This window comes from Bactrocera dorsalis, chromosome 1 (genome assembly GCF_023373825.1).
Source record: "Bactrocera dorsalis isolate Fly_Bdor chromosome 1, ASM2337382v1, whole genome shotgun sequence".
In the NCBI taxonomy this organism is placed as follows: domain Eukaryota; kingdom Metazoa; phylum Arthropoda; class Insecta; order Diptera; family Tephritidae; genus Bactrocera; species Bactrocera dorsalis.
This window is the reverse complement of record NC_064303.1, coordinates 63041401-63064630: the sequence shown is the minus strand read 5'-3', so window position 1 is coordinate 63064630 and position 23230 is coordinate 63041401. Positions and strand designations below refer to the sequence as shown.

The 23230-nt window shown below is 35.9% G+C and overlaps 1 protein-coding gene and 1 long non-coding RNA gene across 3 annotated transcripts in view; one reads left to right on the top strand and one right to left on the bottom strand.

The window, feature by feature from the left end:
- LOC105227678 (alpha-methylacyl-CoA racemase) overlaps nucleotides 1-23230 on the top strand; it is a 412563-nt gene that overhangs the window by 253899 nt on the left and 135434 nt on the right. The window lies entirely within an intron of this gene.
- On the bottom strand, nucleotides 11207-12985 carry LOC125775730 (uncharacterized). The gene is made up of 4 exons (XR_007421337.1): nucleotides 12235-12985; nucleotides 12074-12178; nucleotides 11839-12014; nucleotides 11207-11774 (listed from the first exon to the last, which is right to left on the bottom strand). It is a non-coding gene; the product is annotated as an uncharacterized LOC125775730 (long non-coding RNA).

Genomic DNA, 23230 nt, shown 5'->3' with positions numbered 1-23230 from the left:
CCATTGAGGAAACCTTATTTATTAATGAAGCATGCTGCAAATATACAGATATGTCCGAGTGAGGCGGTATGTAAGATAAAGTTAAGTAGATATGGCCACTATTAGCGCAAATACGAATGCACTTAAATTCTATGAAGTCTGCATGCGAAACATCGACTTCTTCAGATGGAATTGAAGAATGAACAGCAAACAAGACACCACCTCCTTTTCTGTCCAGCCGGTCATATCTAAAGATTTGGAATTCGTTGATGAATATTTCATTATCAAAAATGTGAGGCTTTAGCCAAGTTTCCGTGAAGGCAATGATTTTAAGGTTACAATGAATGCTGTTTAAATGCAAATCAGCAAGTTTTGTGTTAAGACCTCTAACATTTTGATAATAAACAATCAGCGAATTATTGTTAATTAGTTTTTTGTAATACTGGGATTTTTTGGCAATTTGGTGATAACTACAGGGGGCTTATCACGTTTGTGCTCGAATTCGCGCACAAAGACCCCCGATGGCCAGAATGAGTTATCTAGTATCGATTGAAAACTGTCTGCGGATACGTTGATTTTAAACGACGAAATATCTCTGTTGTATTTGAAATTAAATTTACGGATGTCTGTATCTTCCGTTTTTAATTTCGACGAGATGTAATTTTTTATATCGTCGACTGTGGTATCCGCAGCAAGTCTAGAGACAAATATTGCCTTTTTCCGCGGTATTACCACTAAGTTTTTAGTAGCTGATTTGGAGGTATTTGCAGGCGGATCTTGGGAAGTTTTCTGCTTACTGTGTTCAGTAACAGTTTTCACTGTGTCCTGAGCAGACGGAACTTTCTCACCTTGAGGACAAGGGGATGACAGATTAAAAAGGTCAATAGTGGGTGGGGGCATTCGTTTTAAGGAAGATACAGTGGTATCTTCATCAGACGGACGCTTACGTTTTGATGAAGGTTTTTGATTCTCTTCCCGAACATTTAGGCATTTAAATGATTGAAAAAGCATTTCATAATGCCTAAATTTTTCAGTAAGGGTTTCAAGCTCATGACCAATCTCCTTGAAACCATTGCGCGCTTGCTTAAAGACTTTAAACAATTCAATTTCAGTTGGTCTGCATTTTAAGCAAGACCAGCGCAATCCCTTACTGTCAAGAATTGAATCCAATATCCTACCTGTCAGTCCAGCACATTTAAGATGGGCAAGCCCATCACAAAGCCAGCAAGAAACAAAGCGTTCCGACTCGCCTTTTACAGAGCAGTTCGGAAAGTTACAAGTCATAATGATTAAAAAAAGAAACAAAAAAAAAATTAAAAATAAAAACAATATTAAATAGAAATATAAAAATGGTAAATAATAAATGAAACAACGAGCAATGACAAAAATATTTATGACAAATGAATGCAATAAAAATTGATGGTTATCAAAGATAACAACCAATGTAGCGAGCAGTTTGAGATGCACTGTAATACGCGAAAAGTAAGAAACTCGCGAACAGCTGTGGACAAAGATGGAAACGAACAAAAACAAGAAAGAAATTTAAGTAAGCAAAGTAAATTAACTCTAACAATTGCACTACTTAAAATGTAGCACAACAACAAATTTAAAATGACTCGGCGGAATAAATTAAAATTAGCCAACACACAATTACTAAATATCAATTGATTCAAACAGCACAGTATAACACTGATACTTATCGTAAAAGATCACTTAATCCAGACACTTTCAAATAAAGTTTTAAATAAAATTAAACAAATTCGCCAGAGCACGAAACAAAGCACAGCTGAACACGAGAAGGGTTGCCAATATGGATATGCACACATATACAACAAATAGACAAAAAGTGCAGTGTCACAACAAAAAAGAAAACAAAATAAACAAACAGAACAATATTGCATTTCTATATATACACATATGTACATATATCAAAACAAATTAAAAAGTACAGGAAATATGGACAAAAATCCTATTTTAACTAAAAACATTAATACGTATTAAAAGTGTATGCCAACAAAACTAAAATTATATAAATAAACTAAAACAACACATAAACCGGGCGTGAAATCGCGAAAATAAAAATACTGGTACATACAAACAAAAAAACACTGGGCGCGAAACCCAGCAGTAAAACATATGGTACATCCATACGAACAAACTAAACGCGCGCAAAACCTAAGTATAATATATAAACAAACAAATTATGAATGGTTAAAAAATATGGTGAAAAAATTTGTATTAACTTTTGCAGAATAAGATCTTTGTTCTAGAAATTCACATACTTAAATGAACATGTTTTCGTATTATCCTATGGGTTATATATTATTCGTTAAGTTGATAACATATTGTTACGATTTTACTCCTTGCTAGTTTTACGTTACTGGGTTCGTATCTCTGGATTGACAAATAAAACCAATAACTGTTTAATTTAATTCAACAACTCTTTATTTTATAACTCGTCTACACTATAGCAGTTTACTGTTAGCACTGATTGATTACGTTGGCGCTGCCACGGCTTATATAGCCACGCACTTCTCGCTGATGCCGACGTGTCCTTCTAGAATATTGCGTCTGGAAATTACCAGAACATAATGCTATACGGCGCCAGACGCAAGCAGACAGCCGCGGCGCCAGACTCAGTAATTGTTTAAGCAGACGGCTGCGGCGCCAGATGTCCATTGTTTCGACAAACAGACAGCCGCGGCGCAAGATGTCTACAACAAAACAAATGCTATTCCATATACCTACAGCTATTGTTCATAATAAGGGATGCATATAGCAATACAAATACAACTTAATACTACTTTTGTAACACTGCCCTCCACTAAAGCCTAATCGTCCCGATTAGGCACAAATCCTCTTGAACCAAATGGGGCGAGCCTCTCCAAATGTACTACTTTCATTTTACATCGTGCTTTTCCATTTCTTTGTATGCGGTATACCACGTCATTAAGTCGTTTCATCACCAAATAGGGTCCTTCCCAGGCTGTCTGCAGTTTCGGGGACAAGCCTTTCTTTCGAAGTGGATTGTACAACAGGACCAGATCACCTTCTTCAAAACTTTTTGAATTTGCCGCTTGATCAAACCGGTCCTTCATCTTATTGCTCATCAGATGCGTGTGCTGTCTTACCATTAGATGCAATTCATTCATTTCTTCCTTTAAGGCAGAACATAATCTCCATCATTTCTTACAGCTGTAGGATTCGTTCCAAACTTAAGATCAGCAGGGAGTCGCAGATCAGATCCGAAAATAATATTTGCTGGCGTGTAACCAGTTGTCTCGTGCTTCGCTGAACGATACACCAGCAGGAACATCTGGATGCACTTGACCCAATTCCGTTGATCTTTATCAACGATTTTCCGCAGATGTTCTTCGAGCGTTCGGTTGAATCTCTCCACCATTCCATCTGATTGTGGATGTAACACTGTTGTCCGTGTGTTGTGGATGCCCAATAATGTACAGACTTCTTGGAAAATGGAAGATTCGAAATTTCTGCCTTGATCTGAGTGTAATTCGACGGGCACTCCGAACCTTGTTATCCAATTTTCTACAAACGCTTCGGCTACTGTCTTCGCTTCTTGGTTTGGTAAGGCATATACTTCTGGCCATTTACTGAAATAGTCCATGACAACCAGTAGATATTTGTTTCCGGCCGTACTGGTTGGGAACGGACCTGCAACATCCATTGCGACTCGTTCAAATGGTGATCCCACGTTGTACTGTTGTAGCCTACCGCGACTCTTGGCTTTAGGACCTTTAGCTGCCATGCACTCTACGCAATTACTTATCCATTCTGCTATGGAATCTCGACAACCGATCCAGTAGAACCATTGTTTAATCTTCTCTATAGTTTTTGTAATCCCAAGGTGCCCTCCACTAGGTCCATTGTGATATTCTTTCAATACTTTCGGGATCATGGACTTCGGTACTATGATCAGCAGATGAGACTGTTTGCCATCTTCACTTTCCCAGGTACGATGAAGGTATCCATTAACGAGGTTTATGCTGTTCCATTGGGCCCAATATGCTTTTGCCGTTGGACTCTCGCTACTTATTTGTTCCTTTGGTGGTCGTACCCCATTTTCTTTGGCTATTATCAGCTTTGCAAGATCAGGGTCCTCCAGCTGATTGATTCTGATGCGGTGAGGAGTCCAATCATCTTCAGGTTCTATATTCAGTAATCGCACGTCGATTATACCTTCTTTTCCCTCTGATTTGGAGCAATGTTTACATTCCAGTGGACAAGGGCGACGTGATAATGCATCCGCATTTTTGTGGTGAATCCCCTTTCGATGTTCCGTTTCGAAGTCGCAATTCTGTAATCTTTCGATCCATCGTGCAATTTGGCCTTCCGGATTCTTAAACTGTAATAACCATTTTAATGCTGCATGATCAGTCCTCAGCCAGAATCGTTGTCCATACAAATACTTGTGGAAATGTTTTACACATTCCACCACAGCTAGTAGTTCTTTTCGCGTCACACAGTAGTTTTTCTCTGGTTTCCCGAGCACTCTGCTGTAATACCCAATTACTCTTTCTTGCCCGTCGATGAGCTGAGACAGGACACCTCCAATTCCATAAGCGCTCGCATCTGTATCCAGAATGAATTTCTTTCCAGGTATTGGATAAGCCAACATCGGCGCCGTACAAAGTAGTTCTTTAAGCTGCTCAAACGCTTTTTCTTGTTCCAACTGCCATATAAACGGGCGATTCTTCTTTGTTAAATCATGTAAACTTCTAGCCACGTTCGCAAATCCAGGTACAAAACGGCGGTAATACGTGCATAAGCCAAGGAAGCTGCGGAGTTCATGTATGTTGGTGGGTCGAGGCCAATCTTTGACTGCTTTTATTTTTCCTTCCTCAGTGTGAATCCCCTCAGTTGACACTTTATGTCCGAGATATGTGACCTGCTTCTTCCATAATGAACACTTTTTGGGATTCAAGCGTAATCCGGCTGATGCTATTCGCTGAAAGACTTCCTCTAGATTTTTCAGATGATCATCAAAACTTTTTCCCATGATGATAATGTCATCAAAATACACCAAACATGTCTTCCAGTTGAGTCCTTTTAACACATGTTCCATCAGTCGCTCGAACGTTGCAGGCGCATTACATAACCCAAATGGCATCACAGAGAATTCCCATAACCCGTCGCCCATACTGAAAGCGGTCTTTTCACGGTCACATTCATCAATCTCGACTTGCCAATATCCACTTTGTAGATCTAATGTAGAAAACCATTTCGCTCCAGACAAGGTGTCTAATGTATCGTCGATTCTTGGTAGAGGATAACTGTCTTTCCTTGTGACATCATTCAACTTCCTATAATCTACGCAGAAACGGGTGCGACCATCTTTCTTTTTAACTAAGACGATAGGTGAGCTCCATGGACTTATTGAAGGTTCGATTACACCGTTTTTGTGCATGTCTTCAATAATTTTTTTAGCATCCTCACGTTTTGCTAGTGGAACCCTACGCGGAGCTTGTCGGATTGGTTTAGCGTCTCCAGTATTTATGCGATGTTTGACAATGCCGGTTCTTCCTGTGTTATTTCCTTCGTTTGCAAATATGGATGCGTATTTTTCTAATAGTTTTTCTGCTTTTAATTTTTCATTTCCATGCAGTTCGTTCAGCAAATTATTTAGGAGTGTAGGACTTATCTGCTGTGGCTCAATAGTAGGTTTCTGTTGTGACCGTTCGCATCGTGCTATTGCACTTATATTCTGGCACTGTCCAATTACCGCTCCTTTCTTCAGACTTATAGGCGTGTTGAATTCATTCACTACTCTGACCGGAATGGTGGCGTCTTCTCTAGTTTTCACAAGCGTTCTTCCTACCAATATGGGTGTATATATTTTTGTTGGTTCCACAATCCACAACTCTTCAGTCCCACCTCCTCCATTCACTTTAGCCCATACAATCGCCTCAGATTTTGGTGGAATACTCTGATTATCATCAACAATCACCCTCTTACTTTCAACGTTGGTCACATATCCGGTGTTTATAGGCATCTCCATGTTCTGGCAAAACAGCATTTGCTTGTTTAAATCCAAAGTAACCCCGTGATCAATCATGAAATCTACTCCCATTATTATTTCATCCGTGATTTCTGCTACGATGAAGGTGTGATTAACTTCCAGGGTACCAATCATCACTTCGCAAAACACTTTTCCCGCGACAGCTGCTTCCTCCCCGGTGGCCGTTCGAAGCTTGCAACCGACTAATGGTTCAACCGTTCCTCTTACCACATCCGGTCGGATAATTGAATGTGTGGGACCAGTATACCAAAGTAAGCGTTGACAGTCGTCCATTTACGATGCCGTTGATAGTAAGATTGTTGTCATGGCGACCTATTTGTGATATCGAGATGGCGCGGCAAATAGTTGTGGGAACCAGCTCACGCCCCTTTGAACTGTCCCGTTTTAGTTTAACGACTTGTGAGATGTGGATGCTCCGTCCTCGTTATCTGTTGGATGTTTCCGTTTTGATGGGTTTACTTTTATATTGCAATTTCGGGCAAAGTGACCCGCTTTTCCACAGTTGAAACATCTTCCTGTTGTATTTACTCGCGGTGGAGCAATTGTCTTCAGAGTCTTCAATATTTCTTCCATCAGCGCCGGTTGTTCCATTTCAACCCTTTGTACTTTGTGTGCTGGTTTACTTAGTAGGGAAGCTGTTTCCTGTGTGAGGGCGTGCGAAACCGTTTCAGCAAACGTTCTTTTTGGCAATGCATATGTGGCGCGTTTGGTGTCCACATCACGAATTCCATTTATGAAACATTGAATTTTTACCCTCTCAATGTAATCCACAGGTGCATCAGCATTTGTCAAATGAGCCAGTCGTTCTATTTCAGTTGCAAACTCTTGCAATGACTCGTTCATCTTCTGACCCCTATTTTGCTGTTCGATCTGGTATATTTGTTTCCGGTGCTCACTACCATATCGTCTTTCTATCGCACTCATCAATGCCTCATAGTTGTCCCGTTCACAGTCTGGAATAGTCTGAAGGATTTCTGCCGCAGGTCCTTTCAATGATACAAACAAGGACGCCACTTTGTCCGCTGCATTCCAGTTATTGATCATTGCTGTCTTTTCAAACTGAAGTTTGAAAATTTGAAATGGAATACTTCCATCGAATGTGGGTGCCTTCAATCTTTGATTATTTGTTGATGGTGCAGGGCCATGTAGTTGCAGTTCTCGCACACGATTACTTTATTGAAGAACTTCTGATTTTAAATTTTCTTCGTCATTTTTTAAAGTGCTTAATTCGTCTTCAAATTTTGAAAATTTCTCTTGCACTTGTTTTTGTAGTTGTGTAGTATTTTCCGTAATCTGTTGTGTAAGGCGAGACTCTAACTGTGATGTATTTTCAGCTATTTGCGTCATTTGCTGTGCCAAACGATTTTCTGTTTGCACTACATTTTCTGTTATTTGTGATATATTTTCAGCTATTTGCTGTGCCAGACGATTTTCTGTTTTCACTGCATTTTCTGCCATTTGCTTAATAGCCACTAACAGCATGTTCATGTCCACACTCGATGATGTTCGTTGTTCTTCTACTTTTTCTTCTACCTTTGTAGAAGTTTCTGGCCCATCAAATTCGAACTCGTCCACATTAATTCCATCCGCTTCCATTTCTTCACGTAATCGTGCCTGCAGATCCGCCTTTTGCCCGCTTATCGGCAAATTACGCTCCTCCAGTTGCTTTTTTAATTGCTGAATTCTCAATTCTCCGAATTTAACCCTCTTGAATTTGGATTATTTGACAATCCCACTTCTGACACCAATTGTTACGATTTTACTCCTTGCTAGTTTTACGTTACTGGGTTCGTATCTCTGGATTGACAAATAAAACCAATAACTGTTTAATTTAATTCAACAAGTCTTTATTTTACAACTCGTCTACACTATAGCAGTTTACTCTTAGCACTGATTGATTACGTTGGCGCTGCCACGGCTTATATATTATAGCTTAGGTCTAAAGTCTAATTGTATTATTTGTTGTAAACAAGTGCTTATCGTGCGGCATACTTGTGTATAAGTGTCGTTGATACTGGTATTAACTCTCCTCTCTCTTATAAAAAAAAAAATAATAAAATGCCCTCATTTTTATAATGTAAAGGTGGCTGTGAGTTGTTGAGGTTTGTGTAGTTTCTTTCTTTCTTGAGTAACTTGTCGTAGTTTGATTAATTTGAGTAGTGTCCAATTATCAGGATTATATTTCCAAAGGTTGTAATTGTGTAGCATAAAGTTTGGATCGGGTGATCCTCAATTGGAATGACTAGTTTATGTAACTTCCGTATATTCGTAAACTTAGTTTCTTCATTGGAGTTGATTACTTCATCAATTGTTATGGTGCCTTCATGTTGGATTATCTGCTTTATTGTATCCTGTATGTTTGTGTACTTTCGTCCATTTATTTTAATGGTGTCATTAAACTGGATCAAGTTTACTCCTGAGATAGTTTCGTTATTAATTTCATATTTTCCATCTAATATTATATTACCATAATATAATATTGTGATATTTGCATTTGTTTCTTCAATAGCTTTACAATTTGCTTTTTTTTAGCACTAATTTCGAAATACATTCATTATCCTTGTTGGTTTTACATATTAAATTATTTAGCGATTGTTTACATTCTTTTACTCTTGAATAATTACTTATATTACATTGAGCTATATATTTGTCTAATATATATTTGCCATGTAGATAGCTTAACGATGGTATTTGAAATAATTTACATTTTTTCGTTATTAAAAGATATTTATAAATGATTACATATGTATCCTTAACTCTAATTACATTTATTGTGGAGTATTCCATTACATTTAAAACTGGAATATTTAATTTTTCGTTTTTTATTATTTGTTTTATATCATTTAAATTTAAAGATTTAGACAAGTAATTTCCTGTCTTTACAGAATGTATAGTTTCGAATAGGGTTTCTAATTCCTTTAAAGTTTCTGATATGACCAGGCTTGTTGAGATTGATTGAGGATCAACCTTTGAGAGTAATTGTTCACAGTGTGAGTTAATGACTCTTTGTTGATTATTATTTTCTATTATTTCATATTATTAAATGTCTTTTTATTTCAATAAGATCGTCATGATCTGGAGTCCCAGTTATAAATTTTATTATAGTCCTTAAAATGTTTATTGATCTTTTTTGTATTGAGTGTGAAATAGTTTGTTCAATTAAATTTGAGATTCTATTCTCGTTTATGATATCCTGTTGTGTCCTGCAAAATGATCTATATTCTGTCTGTTTATATTTTTCCATTATTGTCGTTAAATTAAATAAATGGTATAAATATTCGGTATCTTCACATAGGTATGTGTCGTCAGTTTCGGTGAAGATAAATTTTTTATTTTTTAGATTGATCACTGTGTATGCTTTTATGTTTATTATTAAATTCAATAGGAGTGTTACGAATGTCACATTTATGTAAGACATGTTGTCTTCCTCCCCTCTCTACTAAAACTGTGTCCTTACCGTTTTTCTATAACTATGTATTTTAAATATTTTTGTTCCGTTTTTGTACGTCGTTTTTACAATGCGTAAATTATTTGATTTCGTTCATAAACTCTTTGTGTTCTTTTTTTATTATGATATTCTAAAACTTTGTCTTTGTTTTTTTTATTCCATTGTTTTATTTCTGGATAATTCTTCCTATTGAAAAATACTTCCACTGGTTTTTGTTTCGTCACCAAGTGTATTGTCCTATTATACTCGTATGCTGCATTAAATATTTCCGTAACTGGATCGGTGTTACTTTGTTTAGCAAATGTTGCTGCGATTTCTATCAGTGTGCTATGCAAGCGTTCAACTGAACCGTTTGATGTCGAATGAGGTGTTGGCGTACGATTATGTGTTATATGTAGTCGTCGGTATAGTGACATACAAGTTATCGATAGGGGTATTCAGACCGAAGCCTGTTAATTAAGTAATTCGTTAGTTGATACTTCGTTAAAAGGCTTAACTGTGAACATACTTTTTGCTCTACCTTGGTAGTATGGTAAATTTTATTCCGAAACAGCTGATTCAATTTTATTAAAGAGTTAAAATGCCTCAACATAGTGCAAAATCAAAAATTGTCAATCATTTAATTGAAAATTATGTGGATCAGATCAAATTTATTACTGGTAAGTACTTTAAATTGATGTACAGAGGAGCATGGAACTAACTTTCAAATTATTTCAAGACATATTTAGTGAAGATGAAGATTTGGTAGAGGATACCATTGACGAGGTGTATGAGGATTTGCTCACTACACTAAACTGTCGTAGAGGTATAGAAAATATTGTTCCAAAGTCAATTCACTGGTGCGATGATATTTTAACCACAATGGATGACAATCGGTTCCGTCAAATGCTGCGTGTAGACCGATCTCAATTTACTCACTTATTGACCCTCATATCAAGTGACGAGGAGGAACGTTAACAAATATTACTCGCAGAGTATTCAAGGCATTTTTAAAACAACTCCATTTATATATATATTGGCCAGATAATACTGAGCGCTCTTTAATAGTACGAGAAACGTTCAACGAACTACCATTTTGTGTAGGTTACGTGGATGGCACTGAAATAAAACTCGCCGAATCCCCAATAAAAAATCATGAAGCGTTCTTTTCGCGATGTTGTCGTTGGCTACAGTGGCTCTACTCACGATGCAAAAATATTTAAAAACTGTTCACTAAACAAATATCAGCCAAGATTTTTTTCGGGACAGGAGTGGATTGCTGGAGACTCTGCTTACCCCCTCAGTAACATTATTATAACGCCCTACAGAAGCAACTCTCAACAATTTGAACTACCTAAAAGAAAAAAATTCAACAAACAGCATAGCAAATACCGTGTAAGAATTGAACACTGTTTCGGCTTACTAAAAGAGCGATTTTGCAGTTTAAAAGAGCTCAGGATTCGAATTCGAAATAAAAGTAGTCAAAAGTACTGTAACGAATGGATACTAGTATGCTGCATTCTTCACAATATACTACTTGATAACAGTGAAAATAAGAATTTCAACGAGAGTACAAATGAAGACATTTATGAAGAAGAAGTGGAAGAAACGATCTTAAGTAGCTTTGAATTAAAAAGACAATCGTTATATCATCTTATGTTTCCAAATGCTGTTTTATTAAATTAAAAATTATAATGAAATCAAAAATTCATTTTTCATTTTTATATATGTACATATAAAAAGTTGTATCACTTCAAGTTATCACATTTAGATATATTTGTACATTCTTAAAAATTATTATACAAAACATACATATAAAATTGTTACATATTATATTTGAATTTTAGTTCAATCATCGCCAGTCTTACTTTTTGCTCTAACTCCAATTTTTTTATTTCAAAATCTTTATTTAACTTTTCTTTATCAATTTTAGCTTTAACTTTTCCAAATTTAACTTTTCTTTTTCAATTTCTATTCGTTGCTCAAAAAACTGTTCTCTTTTCTTTTGTATATTTTTAAGTTCACTAAGAATATTTTTTGGAGCACGTTTTTTCACTTTTTCGAGGAACGACGGAGTGGTAGGAGGATCTGTTGCTACCTCTGCTCCTACTGTTGTCTGTTCTGCTTTGTCGTTAAGTGAACCCGATGGTTCCGCAGATGATTGTGATAATTCGGCTGGAATTTCCACTACCTCTACAAGGTCTGAAAAATCGCTGCAGTATTGTGACACTTTAGGGTTGTACGTCTCTACAACACAATTGGCTTCGGATTTACTCCCAAATAGAACCGAAAACCGTTCATAATTCGGACACATTTGTAAAAGTTTTGCTGAAAGAACGGAGAATTATTAAAAAACCAAAAAAGTTTCACTTAACATTAAAGCCGCATTTACCTTTTATTGAGGAAACATCATCGCCAACGTCTATTCCAGCACCAGTCGATTTGCGCCACTCCTCAGCTTTATTATACATCTGCTTCCAGTACCGGACCTTGCAGGGCAACATGTCCGTAGTCGCATATATTTGTTGTTTCAACTAATTTTTTGTAGTAAAATTGGGCGTTTGGTTTCTATAAAAAAACGTATTAAAGTGTTTAGTTAAAGCTAATTGTATAATATAAAGAACTACCTCAATTTCCACATTTTCTAGTAAATATTCTAGAATCAAATAGTTTTCCTCCTCACTCCATTTTTTGAGGCTTTGCCATCTTGCGTATTTTCTTTTGAGGTTCCACTGAAAATAAGTATTTAATGAAATAAAAAGCTACTATTTGTTAAAGATATACTTACTTTTGCAAAATTTTTCCAAACTCACGAGTGTGCACCAAATTTATTTTCCCCTTTAAAAATAAGCAACGAACGCCAGACTTATTTTTCCGTTGAAAATGAATAAAGCAACGAACAACAAACAAACAGCTGATGTGATATTACCGAGTAACGAAACAATTATCAAGCTTGCCAGCTGGATAGTTCGTTACTCGGTAAAACGATAGTCTGTTAATTTTACAAAAACAAAATACATGTAAAAACTACCGAATTAACGACTAACGAATTAACAAGGCTAGTCTGAATACCCTGATGTGAATATACTCTCATTGTCGGTTTGTAGGTTTCTGCAATATGGGTATGTAAGAGTGAAAATTTCTTCTAGTTTGTCTACGGTGTTGACTTTATCTGCTATTTCTCTCATTAATAAATATTTTGAGTACCTACACATACTAGTTATATATGTTCTATTCCCTATGTGGAATATATCCATACTTATAGATTCTCCTGGTAGATTTGTTGTTGATGTTCTCCCTATCAGTTGTTTTGTTGGTCTACGTTCGTATTTTTGTTTATAACAATTTGAACAGTTTCGTGCAACGTTTTTGATTTGTTTCGCCATATCGGGCCAAAACTATTGTTGTCTAATTTCCATCGCGTTATTTTTCTCATTTCTATGCGCTCGGTTATGTGTATTTGTTATAATTTCCAATTGCTTGTTTTTGTCTGTTATGTCTTAGACTAGATTTTGTGCTATAAAGAGCTTGTAGTTTAGAAAATGTTTACTTAGTAGTGATTTTATTGTGAATAGTTCTTGTTCATCAATTTTAATCGCGTTATTGAAATTATTATTATTTTATATTTGGATCTTTGTCCGAGATAGAGAATATTAATGCTTGGTGATCAGTGTGTATAGTTAAATATGCTATACCGTAAATATAATTCCTAAGTTTTCCTATAGCCCATACTATTGCTAATAATTTTTTTTTCCGTTGTACAAAAATTTTCTTCTGTTTTTGTTAATGTTCTTGATATAAAAAATATAGGTTACTTTTCTTGTGATAAAACTCCTCCTATGGCGAAATTACTTGCATCTGTAGTTAACACCAAAGGTTTTGAGAAATCTGGTTGAAATAGTTCAACTTGTTCTTTTAATTTTGTGTTAATTATTTGTATAGCTTTTATAGCTTCTTTATCTAATTTAATTTAATTTTGTTATTTTGCTATATCCTTCTATAAATTTCGTATAATATCCCGCCAACCCTAAAAATGACCTTAATTCTTTCAGGGTTTGAGGTATCGGATACTTGTCTAATGTTTCTACTTTCTTTGGATCTACTGTTATCCTATTATGTGTTATTATATGTCTAAATATTCGACTTGATTTTTAAAGAAGTGGAATTTTTCATCAGAGATTTTCATATTTGCTTTATGTAATGCGCTTACTATTATTTGGATGTGTTTAATATATTCTTCAGGTGTCGAAGAATATATTAACACGTCGTCGATATATACAAACGCAAATTTATTTATATATTCTCGTAGAATTTCATCAACACATCTTTGAAATATTGAGGGTGTCCCGAAGGGCATTCGTATGAATTCATATTTTGCTCCATTTATGGAAAATGCTGTTTTTCCCCTATCTACTTTTTTTATCATAATTTGAAGAAATCCTGCTTCTAAATCTAACGTGGAAATATATTTAGCTTTACCTAACGCTTGTATTGTCATGTTTATATCCGGAATAGGATATCTATCTGTTATAGTTTTTGAATTTAATTTTTGAAAATCTATCACCAATCTTTTCTTGAGTTTTCCATTTTCATCTATACCTTTTTTGGTACTGTCCAAACTAGTGAGTTATAAGGACTTCTACTAGGTTGTATTATATTATTCTTTAATAATGCAGGATACGACTGGCAAGATTCTAGAGAGGATAATCTGTGCACGATTAGAGCTGCATTTAGAAAATCAATATAAGAAAGGTATGTCCGACAACAAGATCAAGAAGCTTACAGACATAGCCAACAAGGCAATAGAGGGTTCCAGATGGCTGTATGGCTCAAAGGAATACTGCGCAGTAGTCATCTTTGACGTCAAAAACGCGTTTAACTCGGCATACTGACCCCATATTATCAGTGCACTAGAACGTTGCGAAACTCCGGCATACTTGGTTAAGATAATATCCAGCTACCTGTTGGACCGGCTGTTACTGTACGATACCGATAACGGACCGAAGAAATATGTGGTAACGGGCGGAGTTCCACAAGGTTCTGTGCTTGACCCATTGTTGTGGAACGTATTGTATGACGAGGTGTTGCGGCTCCCACTCCCGAAACAGGTACAGGTCATCGGGTACGCGGATGATATTGCCATTACCGTAGTGGCAAAAGAACTTGACCAACTTGAAAATCTCTGCAATCATGCGGCGACGACGATTAAAGATTGGCTCACGGCAGCAAACCTCCAACTCGCTGGACAAAAAACCGAAGGTGTGTTGATCACAAGTAGGAAAGAACCCGAAGACATTAAACTAAACATCGACGGTCATAGTATCATGACACATAAGTCGCTGAAGTATCTTGTAGTACTGAAAGACAATAGACTCAGCTACATGGCGCACATTGAAAAGGCATGTGAGAAAGCAGTACGTACCACGGCCGCACTAGCAAGAATACGGTATCCCACGAAGCGGTTGGGATATTAGCGGGCATCATGCCACCAAAGGTTATGGGCATGGAACTCAAAAGAGTATACGACAGATCTACAAGACTGGGCTGACACTAACGACTGAAGAACGGAAGGATAAGAGGCAAACAAGCCTCAATGAGTGGAAAAAACGATGGGATGCAGCTACGACGGGGAGATGGATCCATACGTTAATTAGAAATGTACAAGCATGCGTAGAAAGGAAACACGGAGAAACAGATTTCTACCTGACGCAGTTTTTGACGGCCAATACGAGTCGTGCATACCGTCCGGAAAAATGACGGTATCTTTCGAAGATTCCCCCTTCAAAATCAAAAAAAAAAAAAAAAACTCAAACATGTGTGCACACCATCGTAAAAAATCAAAAATTTTCGCGAGCATGGATCGGTATGCGCACAAGCCCATACACGAGTAAACCGCAATCGCACACATACCGATCGAACGCATATGTGTGTCATGTATGGTCACTTTTAGCAAATTCAAACAAATCTTTTCTGGTTACAAATGCTGCATACCTCTGAATACTTTTTTCAATCGGCACGTGAAAGAACCCGTTTTTGAGGTCCGTAACCGTAAAGGACTTCGCTGATTGCATTTTCTTTAACACTCCATCGATGATTGGAAGAGGGAAACGATCTTTTAATACGACATCATTTAGTTAACGATAGTCTATGCAAACTCGAAAAATTCCATCTTTTTTCTTTGAAAATAATACTTTACTGGCTATTATCAAGTTTTAACCACTCGTCTACTTGACTCCTAACAACGTCACGCTCTACTGCAGATATTCGGGTCGGACTTTCATTGAAATTAATAAAATTTGGTGTTATTTTCAGCAGAATAGGATGTTCAATCGGGTTAACAACAGGATTGTATTCATTAATAAATTTCATATTATCGTTTTTATATTGGGGCAGTACATCAATTTCTGGCACCTTTTGTACAATATTGCAGAGAACGTTTATCATAGAGAATCATGATCATATGTGTTTATGTTCGCTTGCGCGAATTCAAATCATATTATCACTTATCAATAATAACATGTGCGCGCTGCTCATATGTACATAAATAGCATGACATTGGCACACAAATAATGCATACACAAACTTACATACGGCAAACTAGCTTCATTCATAAAAGCAAAGGGTGTCATCTCCCCGAGCATGTCTTTGCCTACAAGCGTCTTTTCGAGCCGATGGCAAAAGCTAAAAATCATAAATTGAACAATTTCTGATATTTTGCTAGACGGGAAAAGTATCAACCCCGCAAACTCGCGAAACACAGAAAGATGTGACAAAAGTGGCAACATAGCTGTTGTCGATTTATAATATTTGTCAATTCTAAAATATTTTTCCGTGGCTCGCAAAAATCTTCGTTGATATGTATACAAGCTCATACGTACATAAATATTCATACATATTTACGCAAGTGTGTGGGCGAAGCTGTTAGAAGGGCAAGGGAAGCGGTGACAATAGACGATCGGTTGCTTATTTTTTCGGTACAGCTCGGATTTTCTACTAACAACACAATGCTGTGTCGACAGATAGACTCGTTGACATGAAAGCAAAAAACCCGAGCTTCGCCATTGGTTGTTCGTGTCAACGGAGATTTCGCATGAAGCATTGAGTGTACATATTTACATAAATATAATATAATATGTACATATGTTGCATCTTAACAAATTTACAAACAGTATCCCTATGGTCTATCATATTTGTTTACATGCACACATAATTATATATGAGCACATGTGCGACCTCTTGGTCTTTTAACATAATATCCGAGTATCTCTTCGAAAAGTTACGATATTTGAAACGTGAACCTTCTCTATGATAAACGTTCCCTAAATATTGCATACGAATTTTAATTCGACCACTTCTTGTATATCGAGTTCATACATAATTGCATCGAACGTGCTTTAAAAAAGGAACAAAAAATTTCATTGATATCCAAGCCGTTTTTTTTTTTGTTATTAAAAGAAAACGTAGCGCTCTTCCTATATATAGGTATACAAGGTGCGTTCCAAAGTAAACAGGACTAAAAAAAAAACAGAACAAATGGTTTTTTCGGCAAAATCAATTTATTTTATTCAAAATAATCACCTTCTGCTTTTGTTTTAGCTTGTTGGCCGGTATGGCCGCCAGTATGCTGGTGCAAGCCTTTTGAATGACCTCTACGTCTGCATAACGCCTTCCTTTCATGGGCAAATGCATTTTTCCGAAAAGGAAGAAGTCGCAAGGTGTCATATCAAGTGAATACGGAGAGTGGTTAATGGTTAAAATGTGATTTTTGTCAAATAATCGGTCACAAGCGTCGATCGATGAGACGGCGCGTTATCGGTCGTCAGTAAAACAAAACGAAACAAACTGTGCACACACCTTTCGTAAGCCCAAATGTTGGTCAAAATGCAATAAATCGATGTTTGGAGATGTTCAATCCCATTTCCATGAATTTCAATGATGATTACGGCTGATTTTTAATGAATTCACCCACAGTTTCGATGGAATTTCCGGTGATCACGGATTTTGATTGGCTCACATCTTGATCGTCATTTATGTCCTTACGACCACTTTGAAAACATTGAAACCACTCGTGTGCTCTGCTATGGGATAGGCAATCATCGCCATAAACTTGTTTCATCAATTAAAACGTTTCGGTAAAAGTTTTACCAATTTTAAAACAAAATTTAATGTTGGCTCTTTGTTCGAAGCTTATGTTCGCAGCGAGAACACAAGCTTACTGACAATTAAAATGCAATAACTTCACATTATTAAATACTTTTGCTGTCAAATCCATGCGACTCCATCAGAAGTACGGCGAAATATGTGCAACAACATATGTGTGGAATACTAGGCAAAATATTCGCCTAGGGGCCCCAGGATGTTTAAATGAGTTAAGCCTCCCCCCTCACTCAACCTGGGAAAAACTGGCGCACCCTAATACGCCAGCGCAATTCACCATAGCTGTTGACACTTCAAAGCAACTCCCCACGCCTGTGCTCCTACCCACTAAACAAAAAGGATAGGCAACAGGAGAGGAGATTCGACACCTTTCGCCAGCACCTACAATCAACAATTCGTCCTAAACAATTCAACATTAAATTCGTCTACGCAATTTTCTTCTCAACTCTCGCTGCTACACTGCGCCGCGGATTTCCCACTTTTTGCTTCGATCATCATCGTTCCGCCTGCGCCGACTTAAAGGCTAGCTAGTGAAAAACGCTACTCGCTTCCTTCCTTTTCCTTCCTTATCGGCAAAATGCGTGCACAGTCAAAAACGTGGTAAAAACGCAGAAATCAGCTTTTGCTTTTGCTTTGTTTTCATTTGAACAATGTTGCCATTGCCCAATACGCATATATAGTTTTGAGCACATCTTTGTTTTCAATTACAATTTTTTACAATATAAAATATCAAAACTGAAAACAAACTATTAAAAATAGTTTATATATTTATAAATAACAGCATTCGACTCTGATTTTGAGTTATTTTAAGAAAATTTCAAACATATTGAACAGATTGAATTATAAAAGTTGATAATTACTGCAGTATATCGATATTGGCAACCCTGCGTTGTGAGAGAGCAATCAGCTGCGACGTTTGCGACGGCAAAAATCAAAATGTCGCGGATTCTCACGTCATCGTCACGTCAGAGAGAAGGGAGTAGCGTTTTTCACTGTTCAGTTACATTGCGCGCCCATAAGATAGGTCGTGCCAGCTGACACGACCCAGGATTCTGCGTTGTTCACTGTCTAGCCTATTACAGCGATACAACGCATTATACCTCGATTCGACGCGATATATTTTCGCAAAACATTGTATTGTAAATAAACAATAACTTTAAATAAATTGTACCCTTGAAATAAATAACATTCTTTCTTTTTAAATACTCTAGCGGCCATCTTGAATTTTCAGTGGTAGCAACGCAGTGCTGTATAAATTGAGGTAGTAAATACTTAGCAAATTTATTTTATTGTTGCTTAATATAATAGGAAATTATTTATTAATGATATATATTTACTAATAGGTGATTTAAATGGCATAGTGTGCAACATTTCGCTCATAAAAATATCATTTACTGATATTCAGATATTCTTTTTGTAGTGAGTTCTTAACATAAAATACAGCCCTGTTTTTTGATTTCTCTGTGGTGAGTTTTCTTCTGAATGTATTTGTTTACATTTGACCGACAGAAAACAAAAAAAGACGCTGATTTCCTAAGCTAATTTGTTTTTGATCTTAAAATTCGCCTATTTTATTTAATTAAACTATTTGTAAAATTGTATTCAAACAAAATATGTCAAACGAAAGTTTACCGCCCAGGACTGTATTTTTTGCTTGCAAAATGTAAGAAATTCTTGAAGCGTGTTTAACACTTGTTAAAAAAAAAAAGAAATTACATAACAAGTAACATCTCAGTAAAATTTAAGGAAAATGCAAAGTAATTCAAAATAATCACTTAAATAACACAAACATTTAAATTACATAATATCTATTAAAGTTCTGCTCATCAAACTCTAAAATTTATATGTGGCTTAAATGCTAACACAACACCATAATTACCATGAAAGTAACAAAAAAAGTGTTACACAACACCTTAAGATTTTCTAGAGTTGAATATATGTAAGTAAACAAAGCGAAGGTTTATTACTGTATATACTGAGCCGTAGACAAACTAGAAGAAATTCTCACACTTACATACTCATATAAGACTTGGAAACCTACAAACCGTCAATGAGAGTATATTCGCATCGATAACTTTTATGTAACTAAACCGACGACTACGCCAACAGCTCATTCATCATTCACATCAAACGGCTCAGTTGAACGCTTGCATAGCACACTGATAGAAATCGCAGCATCATTTGCTAAACAAAATAACACCGATCCAGTTACGGAAATATTTAATGCAGCATACGAGTATAATAGGACAATACACTTGGTGACAAAACAAAAACCAGTGGAAGTATTTTTCAATAGGAAGAATTATCCGGAAATAAAACAATTGATTGAAAAAACAAAGACAAATTTTAGAATATCATAATAAAAAGAGAACACAAAAAGTTTATGAACCAAAACAAATAATTTACGCATTATGAAAACGACGTACAAAAACTGAACAAAAATATTTAAAAAACATAGTTACAGAAAACCGTGACGACACAGTTTTAGTAGAGGACATGTTGTCTTCCATAAGATAACATTCGTAACACTTCTATTGAATTTAATAATAAACATATAGTATACACAGTGAGCAATCTAAAATATAAAAAAAATATATTCACTGAAACTGACGACACATACCTATATGAAGATACCGTATATTTATACTATTTATTTAATTTAACGACAGTAATAGAAAAATATAAACAGATAGAATATAGATCATTTGACAGGAAATTTAATTGAAGAAACTATTTCACACTCAATACAAAAGAGGTCAATAAACATTTTAGGGAATATAATAAAATTTATAACTGGGACTCCTGATCATAACAATCTTATTGAAATAAAAACACATTTAAATGAAATAATGGAAAATGATAATCAACAAAGAACAATTAGTCTCAAAGGTTGATCCTCAATCAATCTCAATAACCCTGGTCATATCAGAAACTTTAAAGGAATTAGAAACCCTATTTGAAACTATAAATTCTGTAAAGACAGGAAATTTTTAAATTTAAATGATATAAAACAAATAATAAAAAACGAAAAATTAGATATCCCAGTTTTAAATATAATAGAATACTCTACAATAAATTTAATTAGAGTTTAGGATACATATGTATGTAATCATTTATACATATCCTTTAATAAAGCAAAAATGTAAAATATTTAAAATAACAACGTTAAGCTATCTACATGGCAAATATATATATTATATATATATTAGACAAATATATAGCTCAGTGTAATATAAATAATCATTCCAGAGCAAAATAATACAAACAATCACTTAATAATTTTATATGTAAAACCAACAAGGATAACGAATGTATTTCGAAATTAGTGCTAAAGAAAAAGCAAATTGTAAAACTATTGAAGAAACAAATGCAAATATCACAATATTACATTATGGTAATATAATATTAGATGGAAAATATGAAATTAATAACGAAACTATCTCAGGAGTAAACTTAATCCAGTTCAATGACACCATTAAAATAAATAGACGAAAGTACACAAACATACGGGATACTCCAATGAAGAAACTAAATTTACGAATGTCTGGAAGTTACATAAACTACCATTCCAATTGAAGATCACCCGATCCAAACTTTATGCTGCACAATCACAACCTTTGGAATTATGGTATTGATAATTTTGGCACTACTCGAAATAATCAAACCACGACAAGTTACTCAAGAAAGAAAGAAACTACACTAACTTCAACAACTCACAGCCAACTTTACATTATAAAAATGAAGGCATTTTTTGTTTATAAGAGAGAGGAGAGTTAATACCAGTATCAACGACACTTATACGCAAGTATATGAGAAACGCTTATAAAGCCAGTTCTGCCCTAATCAAATAAACAAAAGTATCAAAAACAAGAATTTGAACTCATACCACACCATACCCGAATGCAAGACATGCATAGGCCGCATGATAAGCACTTGTTTACAACAAATAATAAAAATAGACTTTAGACCTAAGCTACAAAACATGAATATGTTATCAACTTAACGAATAATATATAACCCATAGCATAATACGAAAACAGGTTCATGAAGTATGTGACTTTCTAGAATGAAGATCATATTCTGCAAAAGAAAACATATATTTTTTGAAGTTATACTCCTTATACGAGTTCGGAAAAGGTTGCGATAGATTCAGCTTGCGCAACCTTGCTCAATATGAATCTAACGCAACCTTGTCTGCGAAGATGTTCGAGTAGCAAGGGAAGCGGTGACAATCGGCGATCGTTTCTTTCTACACAGCTCGGCTTTTCTACCAACAACACAATGTTGCCATGCTTATGCTGTTGTTGTTTTTGTAGAACAGTGTTTCAATTTTTGGTTAGTGACATATTCACATGTGTGCGCATATGTATGTTTGTATGCTTGTGCATTATTTGTTCGGCAATGTATGCAAATATATGTACATATATTCTTAAGTATATAGATATGAATGTATGAACATGCAAGTCAATGCGCGCACATGTAATAAGTATATTGATAAATGATGAAAATATGATTTCAAGTTCTGAACGCGCACATGCGTATACAAATAAATATTTTTCTTACTAATAGAAATTGCTGTGATAACAATATACATAATAAACATATACATAACAGCCTGAGCGATGGTGGTAATAAAGTGCAAAACTCGCCCCGAAGTACGACTAATGCGGAAGCAGATCCCTTTAAGAGGGCAGCAAAATTGGGTAGGTCCCCGATTAAAAACCTTGGTGTTGACAAACCTATAAGAGCGAAGTCATCACCATCAGCGTTGGGCGAGACCACTCCCCTGGCAAAGGCGATACAACCTCGTGGAGACTGAATGGCTGAACTAGGGAATGCGATCAAGAAGCTGAATGAAAAATGCGCCTGGTGCAATAGTCATTGAAAAAAAGATGACGTGTCATATATAGTCATATGTCATTCTAAGGACTGTGAGGAAAAATGATACCCTGCAGAAACTAGGGGAAATGTAACAAAGATCAGAAAGACGGCTAAAGGACAAATCCTGCTCCAGTGAAAAGAGGCACAAATGAAAAGCACAGACACAGAGCAGAGTAAGCAGAGTACTAGGAGAAAAGGCGCAGATAAAAGCTTTAACTCACGAGGTCATACTAGAAATACGTGACCTTGACGAAATCACGACTAAAAAGGACGTTGCCGAGGCTATACGACTACAAATAAATGAATTGAGTAATTTTGATGAAAATTCGATTAAGAGCATCTGACCAGCGTACTTAGGAACCCAAACTGCAGTGATAAGCCTACCCGCATTCAGGATGCACACAAAATTAAAATAGGTTGGGTAGTGTGCAGAATATGAGCGAAACAAAATCTCAGGAGGTGTTTTAGATGTCTTGAGTACGGCCATCTGGCGAAAACATGATGACAGGAGCCAGTGCTGTGTCAAGTGTGGAGAAACTGGACACTTTGCGAAGTCAATCGATAAGAACCCGTCGTGTAGTGCATGTAAGAAAAATGACAGGGAAAACACCGACCACAAAATTGGCGGTAAAAAGTGTCTGTTGTATCAAGAAGCATGTAAAATCACCAAAAAATGAGAGTCATGCAACTCAACCTCAATCACTGTAAGGCTGCACAAGAGCTTCTTAAGCAGACGGTCTATGAGG